Source organism: Arachis ipaensis, chromosome B6, assembly GCF_059453495.1.
Source record: "Arachis ipaensis isolate K30076 ecotype BB chromosome B6, ASM5945349v1, whole genome shotgun sequence".
NCBI lineage: Eukaryota > Viridiplantae > Streptophyta > Magnoliopsida > Fabales > Fabaceae > Arachis > Arachis ipaensis.
Genome location: NC_142441.1, coordinates 132,160,967 through 132,172,822, shown reverse-complemented (window position 1 = coordinate 132,172,822; position 11,856 = coordinate 132,160,967).

The following is an 11,856-nucleotide window of genomic DNA, read 5'->3' as shown; positions in this document are numbered from 1 at the left end:
ACGTTCGTCCTTCCGTCATCTCCTTCGCTGAGTTGGCTAACGTTTGCTGACGTGTGACGTTAACTGCCACCGTGACAGGCAAGGAAAACGACGCAGTTTTAATTGAATGCCCTCCTAGCCCTGATGCGTCGTCGTTTTGTGGCTAGAAAAGATTCAAAACGTTGCAAAGTCTCAACTCTCACCCCATCTCATAACAACTATCTCTCTATGTTTGGCTCCAAAATATTTCGTCTCCCTCAAGCTATGCCCTAAGCCTTTCACCTTGCATTCGAACCACGCCATCAACCTTTATCAGTGTTGGTTGACGATTAAAGCATAATAGGTATCGCTACTGAAAACAGAGTTCATCACCTCTTGGAGTAACATTGATTGCGAAAGAAGCAATCGCGACGGTTAGAGATAAGGTTGAAAGCTTTTTCATGTTTTTTGAGTCATTTTGTGGCATGATGTCTTCCTAGTGGTGTGCTATATGTTTTCCTCTGATTTAGGACAGGGGTTTGGGGTGACTAAGGGTTTGTGTGACTGTTCTTGAAGATTCTGAGTATGTCAGAATGCTTTGCTTTGACTGCCGTTGTGATGATTTTTGGTTATGGGTGTTTCATTTAAATGATGGTTCTTTTTCGTTGTTGCATGTTCATTTTGGGGTTAGGGTTTGTTTTCTTATGATTGAGAATAGCTAGTGACAATCTATGGGCTAAGGGTATTTTTATTTTTGTTATTGTAGATGGAAGGTCCTCCGATGATTTTTGTGTTTCACCATGGTGGATTGTTTAAAAAGAATGTGGAAGGAGACATGATATATGAACCTGATAATACAGAGGTGTTGCTGGGTGTTGAAGGAGACACGCTTGATGTGTTCTTTGTAAGGGGTTACTGTAAGGAGTTGGGTTACATTGAAACTAAAAACTGTTGGTGGAAAGATCCTGGAGTTCCCCTTTCATCCGAGTTGAGAAGGTTAGTCACAGATGCAGACTTGCTTGCAATGTGCAAGGATTGTAGGAGAAACCAACATGTAATCAATCTCTATCTTGAGAATTGTATTTCACAGCCTTGTATAGTAGACAACATGGAAGAGGATCTAGTAAATGTGGAAGCAGAAAGCTTGAAACAGAAGAAATCTTCCCAAGCTAAGAAGTGCAGTTCTCAACCTGCCAAGATGCCCACAACAATGGTTCCTCAGTCCAAGAAGCAAACCTCTCAGCCCAATAGACCAACCTCACAGCCCAACTCATAGTTCAACAAACCAACAATGAAGCCCAATTCTGAGCCCAACAAACCAACTATGAAGCCCATTTCTCAGCCCAATAAACCAGTCCATAATCCCATGAAGACAACATCTCAGCCCATGAAGCCCGACCCTCAACCTAAGAAGATGAGCTATCAAGCCAATATAGTCCCACCTCAATCTAATGCATCATCACAAGCAGCCAAGAACTCACAAGGGAATAAGAATAAAAAAAGTAGCAGTGGTTGCAGACTCATAAGATCTGGAAGACAAGTGAAAGAAGCTCCCATCCAGGAAGATGACAGCGACTCTCATGACTCTTATGAGAGTGCTAAAGATAAACTGTACAGGCCTCCCAAGTTCTAGGAGATAATCTGTATAGCAGTGACAGTGACAGTGACTCTAGTAACAGAAAAAGAAGTGCAAAAAGGGACAGCAAGTCTGATATCAGAGAGAAGCACAAGCCTCCTAAAGCCAGATTAGGTGATAAAAAAATAGACACTGATGACTCTAGCTATGAGGGTTCTGAAGATGAATAAAGCTCTGAGTCTGGTATGTTAATTTTCTTAGGGTTACTTATTTATTGATATATTTGGCAAATGTTAGGGTAGCTTATGTTTTGGATTTTTTATTGGCAGATTTAGATGACAGTGATGGTGCCTCGGATGCTGACTCATGGCATTCAGAGGATTCTGATAAAGTGTTGGAGTATGATGAGGAATCACCAGCTGTATACCCTCAGTTTAATGACAAAACAAAGTTTGGACTGTTAAAATTTGAGGTGAGTATGATATTTAAGTTAAAATCTGAATTTATGCAAGCAACAAGGGATTATACAATCCAGTGGGGTAGAAATATTTTGTTTACAAAGAATGACAAGGTTAGAGTTAAAGCTGTTTGTAAGACTAAAGATTGTCCATGGGTAGTATATTGTGCATGTAACAAACAAGACGGATCTTGGCAAATTAAAACTCTAGTCGATACTCACACTTGTCCAAGAAGGAGGAAAAATAGAGCTACAACCCAAACCTGGACACTTAGTAAACTAATACCTAAGCTTAGGAAACATCCTACGATGAAGCATACAAAGGTTTATGCTGGTTTGTCAGAAAGTGCAATGTGTATTTGAATAGCACATGACATTACTGTAAATCATGTTGCTTGTATGCGAAGTTTGTATTCGTAGGTTTTGATTAATGACAAACCAACAAACGACATGAAAGACAAACCAACAAACAACTTGAATGAACAAGCATATTGAAAGATCAACCAACATTCAACGTTGAGGAATGAAGAGTTGAAAGCAACACAACAACAACAAGAAACTCAAGTCCACAACATTTGAAGACAAGTATAGTGTCTTAGGACTTAGGTAACTTCTTGTTAAGAACCAATTGCTAAATCTCTCAACACACACTCACAAAATAATTTGATGCACATCTTGCAATTCGATGCTAGCCAAATGGTTTAAAAACTTGTTTTCAAAGGTACAAAAGCATAGGAATTGACTCCAACAAGTTTGAGATCAATCCTAAGCATTTTGAAGTGATTTTAAGCCATTCTTTAAGGTTTGCATCGATGCACACTCATCTTGCATCGATGCAAAGCATGCAACGACTTGTTGCATCGATGCAAAGATGTTTGCATCGATGCAACCTAGCTGAAAATTCAAATTTCAGCTTCAAAGACACATTTGCATCGATGCAAAGTGTTATGCATCGATGCAAATGATTCAAAAACATAAAAAACGGCTAGTTTTATCAAAACGGCTTCATCCCATTAACTCCCAAACGTTTCTAAGGTTTGGGAAGTCTATAAATAGATGGATTAAAGCCTTATTTCACATATGTGAGTATTTGCAAACTATCTTGTTCATATTCTTTCATTCTACACATTTTTAAGGTGTTATAATACACAATTTGAGAGAGCAATATCAATTGGTTCAATAGTGCTAAACTTGTAATCATACACTCTTCTAGAGAGTACTCATTTCATCTCAACAATTCTTTGAGAATTGTTTTCTTGTAACACTTTGTAAATTGGAGTGTGATCTCCAAGGTTGAGTCAAGAGTTATAAACACTATAGTCGGTGAGGATACCAAAGAAGTATACTAAGTACTCAAGGCAAATCTTAGAGAAGGAGTCTCTAAGTGGAGTGGGTTAGTATACGAGTGGTGATCATATACCGTGAGGTGTTAGAAACTAAGGACTCGGATTGTAAAAGGTTTTGCGCGAGCACCTTGAAGCTTGGCAATAGTGGAACTTCTCAATAGCGATTGAGAAAGAAAGTGGACGTAGGACAAGGATTGTGCCGAACCACTCTAAATAGCGTTTGCATCTCTCCAAACTCATCTCTTCTATATTATTGTCTTTTACCTTTGAGCAAATAAATTGTGATTGAAAAGTAGCTTCGTAAGTACTTAAGAAATAGCTTAAGTCCGATTGGTGAAAAGCTTGATCAATTTATTTGAGTTGGTGTCTATTGGAAAGTAAAAGCTCCTTATAAATGCTTAGCAATTGAGTTAAGCTCTTGGAAAAATACTAGTACAATAACACTTTTGTATATTGTCTTTAACTTTCGCAAAAAGATTCATTGTTATTGCAATACTCAATTCACCCCCCCTCTTGAGTAATTGTGCATAGGTTCTACAAGTGGTATCAGAGCTTAACCCTTTGAAAGACTTAACCGTTTAAGGGAAAAGATCATGGCAAGCACAAGCTTTAACAACAACAACACTAGTGAAGGTAACTCAACCGCTAGACCTCCTCTTTTTAGCGGAACAAATTACTCTTATTGGAAAAATAAGATGAGAATTTGGATCCGTTCTCAAGATGTGAGAATTTGGAAAGTGATTGAGAATGGAAATCACATTCCAACAAAGACAACAAGCGCTAAAGAAGGAGAAGTCTCCGTCTTAAAGCAAGTACCGAAAGGAGAAAATGAATATAGTGACGATGACTGGAAGAAAGTGGCAATGAATGATAAAGCCATCAACTTCATCCATTGTGCACTTAACGAGCATGACTATATGAAGATCTCTACATGTGAAACCGCTAAAGAGATTTGGGATAAACTCCAAATCACTTACGAAGGAACCGACCACGTTAAAGAATCAAAGGTATTTATGTTGGTTCATGAATGGGAAAATTTTAAAATGAAAGATGAAGAGAGCATTGAAGAAGCTCTTGAAAGACTCTCCAAGATCTTCAACAACCTAAGCATGCTTGGCACAAAATACAATGATAAACAAATTGTGACCAAGGTGCTTACAAGCCTTACACCAAAATGGAACTCCAAAGTGAACGCCATTGTGGAAGGAAGGCTCTATGATCAACTTACATTTGATCAACTACGAGGTAATCTTCTCACCTATGAGATGACTATGCTAAATAGACAAAAAGGTGAAGAAAGCAAGAAGAAAAGTCTCGCCCTTAAAACAACATCACTACAAGAAGAGAGTGATGATAATGAAGAAGAAGGAGATGAAGAATTTGCACTCTTATTAAAAAGATTCAATAAGTTTGCAATGAAGAAAAACTTCAAGAGCAAAACAAAGGTACCAAAATGCTATGAGTGTGGAGAAGTTGGACACATTAAACCCAATTGTCCAAAACTTCAAAAGGAGGACAAAAACAAGAAATTTAAGAAGAAGGAGAAAGCATACATATCATGGGAGAACGAGGATGAATCCGACTCCGATGACGACGAGGTTGCAAATCTTTGCTTAATGGCAAGCGAAGAAAAGGTACGTGTTGGAGCTAAGGATACAAATTGGTATGTTGATAGTGGATGCTCCAAACACATGACCGGCGATGAATCAAAGTTCACCGCAATAGAGCCTACAAACGGAGGAAATGTGATCTATGGAGACAACAACACCGGCAAAGTAATCGGCGTTGGAAAAGTTGAAAACTTTGATTCACTAAATTTGAATGGTGAAGACAAAGAAAAAGATTTAAATAAAGCCTCTACAACAAAGGATAATGTTCAAGTTGAAGAAATTGCACCATCACAAGCACAAATAAATGCACTTCCAAAGGACTGGCGTACTTCAAAGGATCATCCTCTAGACAACGTCATTGGTAATGTTTCGAAAGGGGTAACAACTCGATCCTCTTTTAGAAATTTATTTACATATAGTGCTTTTGTTTCTCAAATTGAACCATCTACCATTGAGTCCGCAATTGATGATGAACATTGGGTTATGGCAATGCAAGAGGAGCTTAACCAATTCAAACGAAATGACGTTTGGGAATTGGTGCCTAAACCAAGTAATCAAACAATTGTCGGAACAAAATGGGTTTTTAGAAATAAACTCGATGAAAATGGTACAATTGTTAGAAACAAAGCTAGATTAGTAGCTAAAGGTTATAATCAAGAGGAAGGCATTGATTATGACGAAACTTATGCTCCCGTAGCTAGATTAGAAGCTATTAGGATGTTACTTGCTTTTGCATCCTCTTATAACTTCAAACTTTATCAAATGGATGTTAAGAGTGCCTTTCTTAATGGTTTCATTCAAGAAGAAGTATATGTTGAACAACCTCCCGGTTTTGAGGATTATGAAAATCCTAATCATGTTTTTAAACTCAAGAAAGCTCTTTATGGTCTTAAACAAGCTCCAAGAGCTTGGTATGAACGTTTGAGCAAGTTTTTAATAGAAAAGGGTTTTAGAAGAGGGAAGGTTGATACAACTTTATTTATCATGATTGAAAACAAAAATATTCTTTTGGTACAAGTTTACGTCGATGACATAATATTTGGTTCAACTAACGAATCACTTTGCAAGTTTTTCTCAAACCTCATGCAAAGTGAATTTGAAATGTCCATGATGGGCGAACTCAACTTCTTCCTTGGTCTTCAAATCAAACAAGGAAAAGAAGGAACTTTCGTTGGCCAAACCAAATATTGCAAGGAATTGCTCAAAAGATTTGGAATGGACAATGCTAAGGCAATGGACACACCAATGAGCACTACTTGCTACCTTGACAAAGATGAACAAGGTAAAAACATAGATGTAAAGAAGTATAGAGGCATGATAGGATCATTGCTTTATCTAACGGCAAGTAGGCCAGATATCATGTTTAGTGTATGCATGTGTGCGAGATACCAAACTAATCCTAAGGAATCTCACTTAAGTGCGGTGAAAAGAATTATGAAGTATCTCCTAGGAACTTTAAATGTTGGATTGTGGTATCCGAAAGGATCCACTTGTGATTTGATTGGTTATTCGGATTCCGATTTTGCCGGTTGCAAATTGGATAGGAAAAGCACTAGCGGCACTTGTCACTTGCTAGGAAACTCTCTTGTTTCATGGCATAGCAAGAAACAAGTAAGTGTAGCCTTGTCTACCGCCGAAGCCGAGTATGTAGCCGCCGGTAGTTGTTGCGCCCAAATTTTATGGATGAAACAACAACTTGTGGACTATGGACTCATGCTTGATCACATTCCTATCAAATGTGATAATACTAGTGCAATAAATTTAACCAAGAATCCGGTTCAACATTCAAGAACCAAGCATATTGAGATTAGACATCACTTCATAAGAGACCATGTTGAAAATGGTGATGTGGTTATTGAATTTGTCGAAACTAGTAAACAACTAGCGGACATCTTCACTAAACCTTTATGTAAAGAAAGTTTTTTTAACATCCGAAATGAACTTGGTATCTTGGATTCTAATCTAATATGATTTGTTTGAATTCATTGTATTTATATTGCTATTTTTGTATCTCTTACTAACTTAAGCATTGGAGATATCCAATTAGCCATTGTTTTGTAGGTTTATGAGTTGATCTTGAGGTAGATTGAAGAATTTGAAGATTATAAACAATGGAGGATCAACAAATTGAAGTTTATAATAGTTTAAGTGAGTATATACATGATGGAACTCAAAGGATTGAAGAAAGAACCACCAAAAAGAGGATAATGATGATGATGAAGACCAAGATTGATTGTCTCCTCTTCATCAAGTCACTTTTTATTGCTTTATGTTTATTTGATTATATGAATTGTTAAACTAACTCCTAGTAAGCTAAGGATTTCTATTATGGTTTAAATACTTTGATATTTCCTTCATAATTTTGTTTAATGATTAATGCTTGTTATTTTTTTAAAAAGAGGAAATCAAATTCTTTTTGAAAGGGGGAATATCTCATCCTTGAGATTAATAGAGATATTGAACTTAAAAAAAATTCATTGTTTTATGCATGCTTCTATGACACATTTCAAACTCCTTTCTTTTTGATAATGTCAAAAGGGGGAAGAAAAGTTTGAGGATATTTGAAGTTTTGAACTTTTGAAAAAGAAGAAGTTTGAGGATTTGAAAAGAAGAAATATGTTTGCGAAACAATGTTTTCAAAAAGACTTCCGCTAAGCAAAAACTTTGATATCTAAATCGTTTTCTTTGATAAACGCCCTTTAAGGGAACAAATGCACATATTTAGGGGGAACTCCTGCAAAATTTTTTTTGTGAAGTCTTCTCCAAAGCTTTCTATAAAACAAAGTGCATTATTGTTGCTTTCAAAATCATCTATAAATGCATATCCTCAAAATTGGTTTGTCATTATCAAAAAGGGGGAAATTGTAAATCATGTTGCTTGTATGCGAAGTTTGTATTCGTAGGTTTTGATTAATGACAAACCAACAAACGACATGAAAGACAAACCAACAAACAACTTGAATGAACAAGCATATTGAAAGATCAACCAACATTCAACGTTGAGGAATGAAGAGTTGAAAGCAACACAACAACAACAAGAAACTCAAGTCCACAACATTTGAAGACAAGTATAGTGTCTTAGGACTTAGGTAACTTCTTGTTAAGAACCAATTGCTAAATCTCTCAACACACACTCACAAAATAATTTGATGCACATCTTGCAATTCGATGCTAGCCAAATGGTTTAAAAACTTGTTTTCAAAGGTACAAAAGCATAGGAATTGACTCCAACAAGTTTGAGATCAATCCTAAGCATTTTGAAGTGATTTTAAGCCATTCTTTAAGGTTTGCATCGATGCACACTCATCTTGCATCGATGCAAAGCATGCAACGACTTGTTGCATCGATGCAAAGATGTTTGCATCGATGCAACCTAGCTGAAAATTCAAATTTCAGCTTCAAAGACACATTTGCATCGATGCAAAGTGTTATGCATCGATGCAAATGATTCAAAAACATAAAAAACGGCTAGTTTTATCAAAACGGCTTCATCCCATTAACTCCCAAACGTTTCTAAGGTTTGGGAAGTCTATAAATAGATGGATTAAAGCCTTATTTCACATATGTGAGTATTTGCAAACTATCTTGTTCATATTCTTTCATTCTACACATTTTTAAGGTGTTATAATACACAATTTGAGAGAGCAATATCAATTGGTTCAATAGTGCTAAACTTGTAATCATACACTCTTCTAGAGAGTACTCATTTCATCTCAACAATTCTTTGAGAATTGTTTTCTTGTAACACTTTGTAAATTGGAGTGTGATCTCCAAGGTTGAGTCAAGAGTTATAAACACTATAGTCGGTGAGGATACCAAAGAAGTATACTAAGTACTCAAGGCAAATCTTAGAGAAGGAGTCTCTAAGTGGAGTGGGTTAGTATACGAGTGGTGATCATATACCGTGAGGTGTTAGAAACTAAGGACTCGGATTGTAAAAGGTTTTGCGCGAGCACCTTGAAGCTTGGCAATAGTGGAACTTCTCAATAGCGATTGAGAAAGAAAGTGGACGTAGGACAAGGATTGTGCCGAACCACTCTAAATAGCGTTTGCATCTCTCCAAACTCATCTCTTCTATATTATTGTCTTTTACCTTTGAGCAAATAAATTGTGATTGAAAAGTAGCTTCGTAAGTACTTAAGAAATAGCTTAAGTCCGATTGGTGAAAAGCTTGATCAATTTATTTGAGTTGGTGTCTATTGGAAAGTAAAAGCTCCTTATAAATGCTTAGCAATTGAGTTAAGCTCTTGGAAAAATACTAGTACAATAACACTTTTGTATATTGTCTTTAACTTTCGCAAAAAGATTCATTGTTATTGCAATACTCAATTCACCCCCCCTCTTGAGTAATTGTGCATAGGTTCTACAATTACAAGAGATTTGAAAGCTGCTAGGAAAGTTGTAGAGGGTGATGAGATAGCTCAATATGAGTTGGTGTGAGACTATGCCAATGAGTTGCTGAATAGCAACCTTGGATCCACAATACAAGTAGGTATTATCCCCATGCCTGAGATTCCTCCCCTTTTTTATTGTTTCTATGTTTGTCTTGATGCCTGCAAGAGGGGATTTAAGGCAGGTTGTAGACCTTTAATTGAGCTTGATGGAGCGTTTTTGAAGACACTACATGGGGTCAAATTTTGACAGTGTGTGGACAGGATGCTAACAATCACATCTTTGTGATTGCTTATGCGATTGTTGGCGTCGAAAATAAAGACAACTGGAAGTGGTTCCTTGAGTTACTGAATAACGACCTAGGAGACTACAGGGAGAACAAATGGTGCTTCATCTCAAACATGCAGAAGGTGAGGATGTTATTGATTCACGATAATAAACTGTTAGGACTAATTTGATTTAATGAATAACTTTGAAGGACCAATCTGATTTAATGAAAATGTTTGAGTGACTAGTTTGATTTAACATCTTTTCGTATGTTTGTTTGGTTGCAGGGTTTAATACCTGTTGTTCAGGAAGTGTTTTCCAAGGTACACCATCGATTCTGCGTGTGACATTTGTGGCACAATTTTTCAAAACAGTGGGCAAGCATTGAGCTAAAAGACTTGGTATGGGAATGTGCTCGGTCAAGGACAACAAATGAATTCAACAGAAACATGAACAGAGTTAAGGTGATCAATCAGAAAGTTTGGGAATATCTCGACAAATGGCCGAAAGATGCATGGACAAAGGCGCATTTCAGTGAAGTTCCAAAGTGGATAAAATATGCAACAATGCTTGTGAGTCATTCAATGCAAAAATCAAGCATGAAAAGAGCAAGCCCATCCTGACCTTAGCTGAGGAAGTTAGAAGAATCATCATGAAGAGTATGATTGACAACAGGAAGAAGTTACAGAACTATCAAGGAATTCTCCCCCCTGTTCAGGAGAGTAGACTTGAAGCAATGACAACGTTGTCTAGTCACTAGGCTCCTCAATGGTCCCGCGATGAAAAAAAAGAACTCTATGAAGTTCATGGCTGACCAACCAATATGGTGGTTAACCTGGGAAAGCACACATGCAGCTATCACTTTTGTCAATCCAGTGAAAGGACAGGATCTATGGGAAAAAACTCCAAACCCTCCCACCTCCATTTAAGCCCAAACCTGGAAGACCAACAAAGAAAAGGAGAAGGGACAAGGATAAGCAACCAACTGGGTCAAAGACAAAGATGAAGAGGAAGTATAACCTATCAGATGCATGTATTATGGTGAGATAGGACATAACAACAGAAGTTGTGCAAAGAAAAAAGCTATGGAAGCTGAGGAGCATGCCAGGCAGATGCAGCTGCAACTGGCAGTTGTTGCCCCAGGTGCAAATGGGGCTGAGCCTGAAGTAAACTCTGTCCCAGATGAACATGATCCAGCTCCAGGAGAAATAGCACCATTGCCTACACTTCCATCACCAAGACAGCCTCCAACAGTGATTGACATTAGCCAATCTGAAAGCATTCCACCAACCCAAGTACACAACAGGTTGTATAATCACTACTCAACTATAAAACATATGTGCTTTCTTTTATAATCTAACAAATGCATTTGGTATTAAATTATGTAGGAACAAGTCATAGCTAGGCCACCTAAATTACAGGTCACTAAAGGGAAAGCCAGACTTAGGTCCTCTCCTAAACCTACTGCAGTTGCACCAGTGGCTATCTCTACTGAGACAATTAAGGAGACTAGTTCAGCCACTGCTAAGAAGCTGGCCAACTTTATGACCTTTGTGCCTACTCCAGGCTTCAAGTCCCCAAGAAAGACTGATAAATGACTTTGATTAGAAAGAAATGTATTCTGCTTGACTTTTTTTTTGTGTGGGGGTACTTTATATTTTTTTACACAGGGCAATTGAAGTTCCATTATAAACATTGTGGTTATCTGTGTATTTGAAAGTTGTATTCTGCCCTTTTATTTTGGTCTAGCCTTCTTTTTACGTTTATATCCTCATGTAAAATCTTATGAATTTACTGTGGTATTTAATCCTTAAGACAATGTGATATTTAGCCTTCTATGGCAACACAATGCTTAAGAGTACTTTGATTACTGATTCTATTCATGGGTTAATATATCTTACTGTAACAGTGATTCTCATTAGTTTGGAACATTTGATGGATAGGTTGGTCTTAATCTTAAAAAACCAAATGGAAACATCTATTATCATTCAAGCCATTCAGTTCATTACACAATGACATATCAACAGAATTTGGTTTACTTGGAACTACATAACAAACAACAAAGGATCACATTAATGATAACTACCACAAACATGAAAATTATTAGCAGTTTCAATGCTTTAACTTCAGTTTCCAAGTTGCCCAGTCTCCATGCCACCTTCAACCTCCATTCATCATTGTCACTTTCAACCTGCAAATCAGTCCTATAATCTTTCTTTGTTCCACCTTCAGCCACCCCTTGATAGTCAT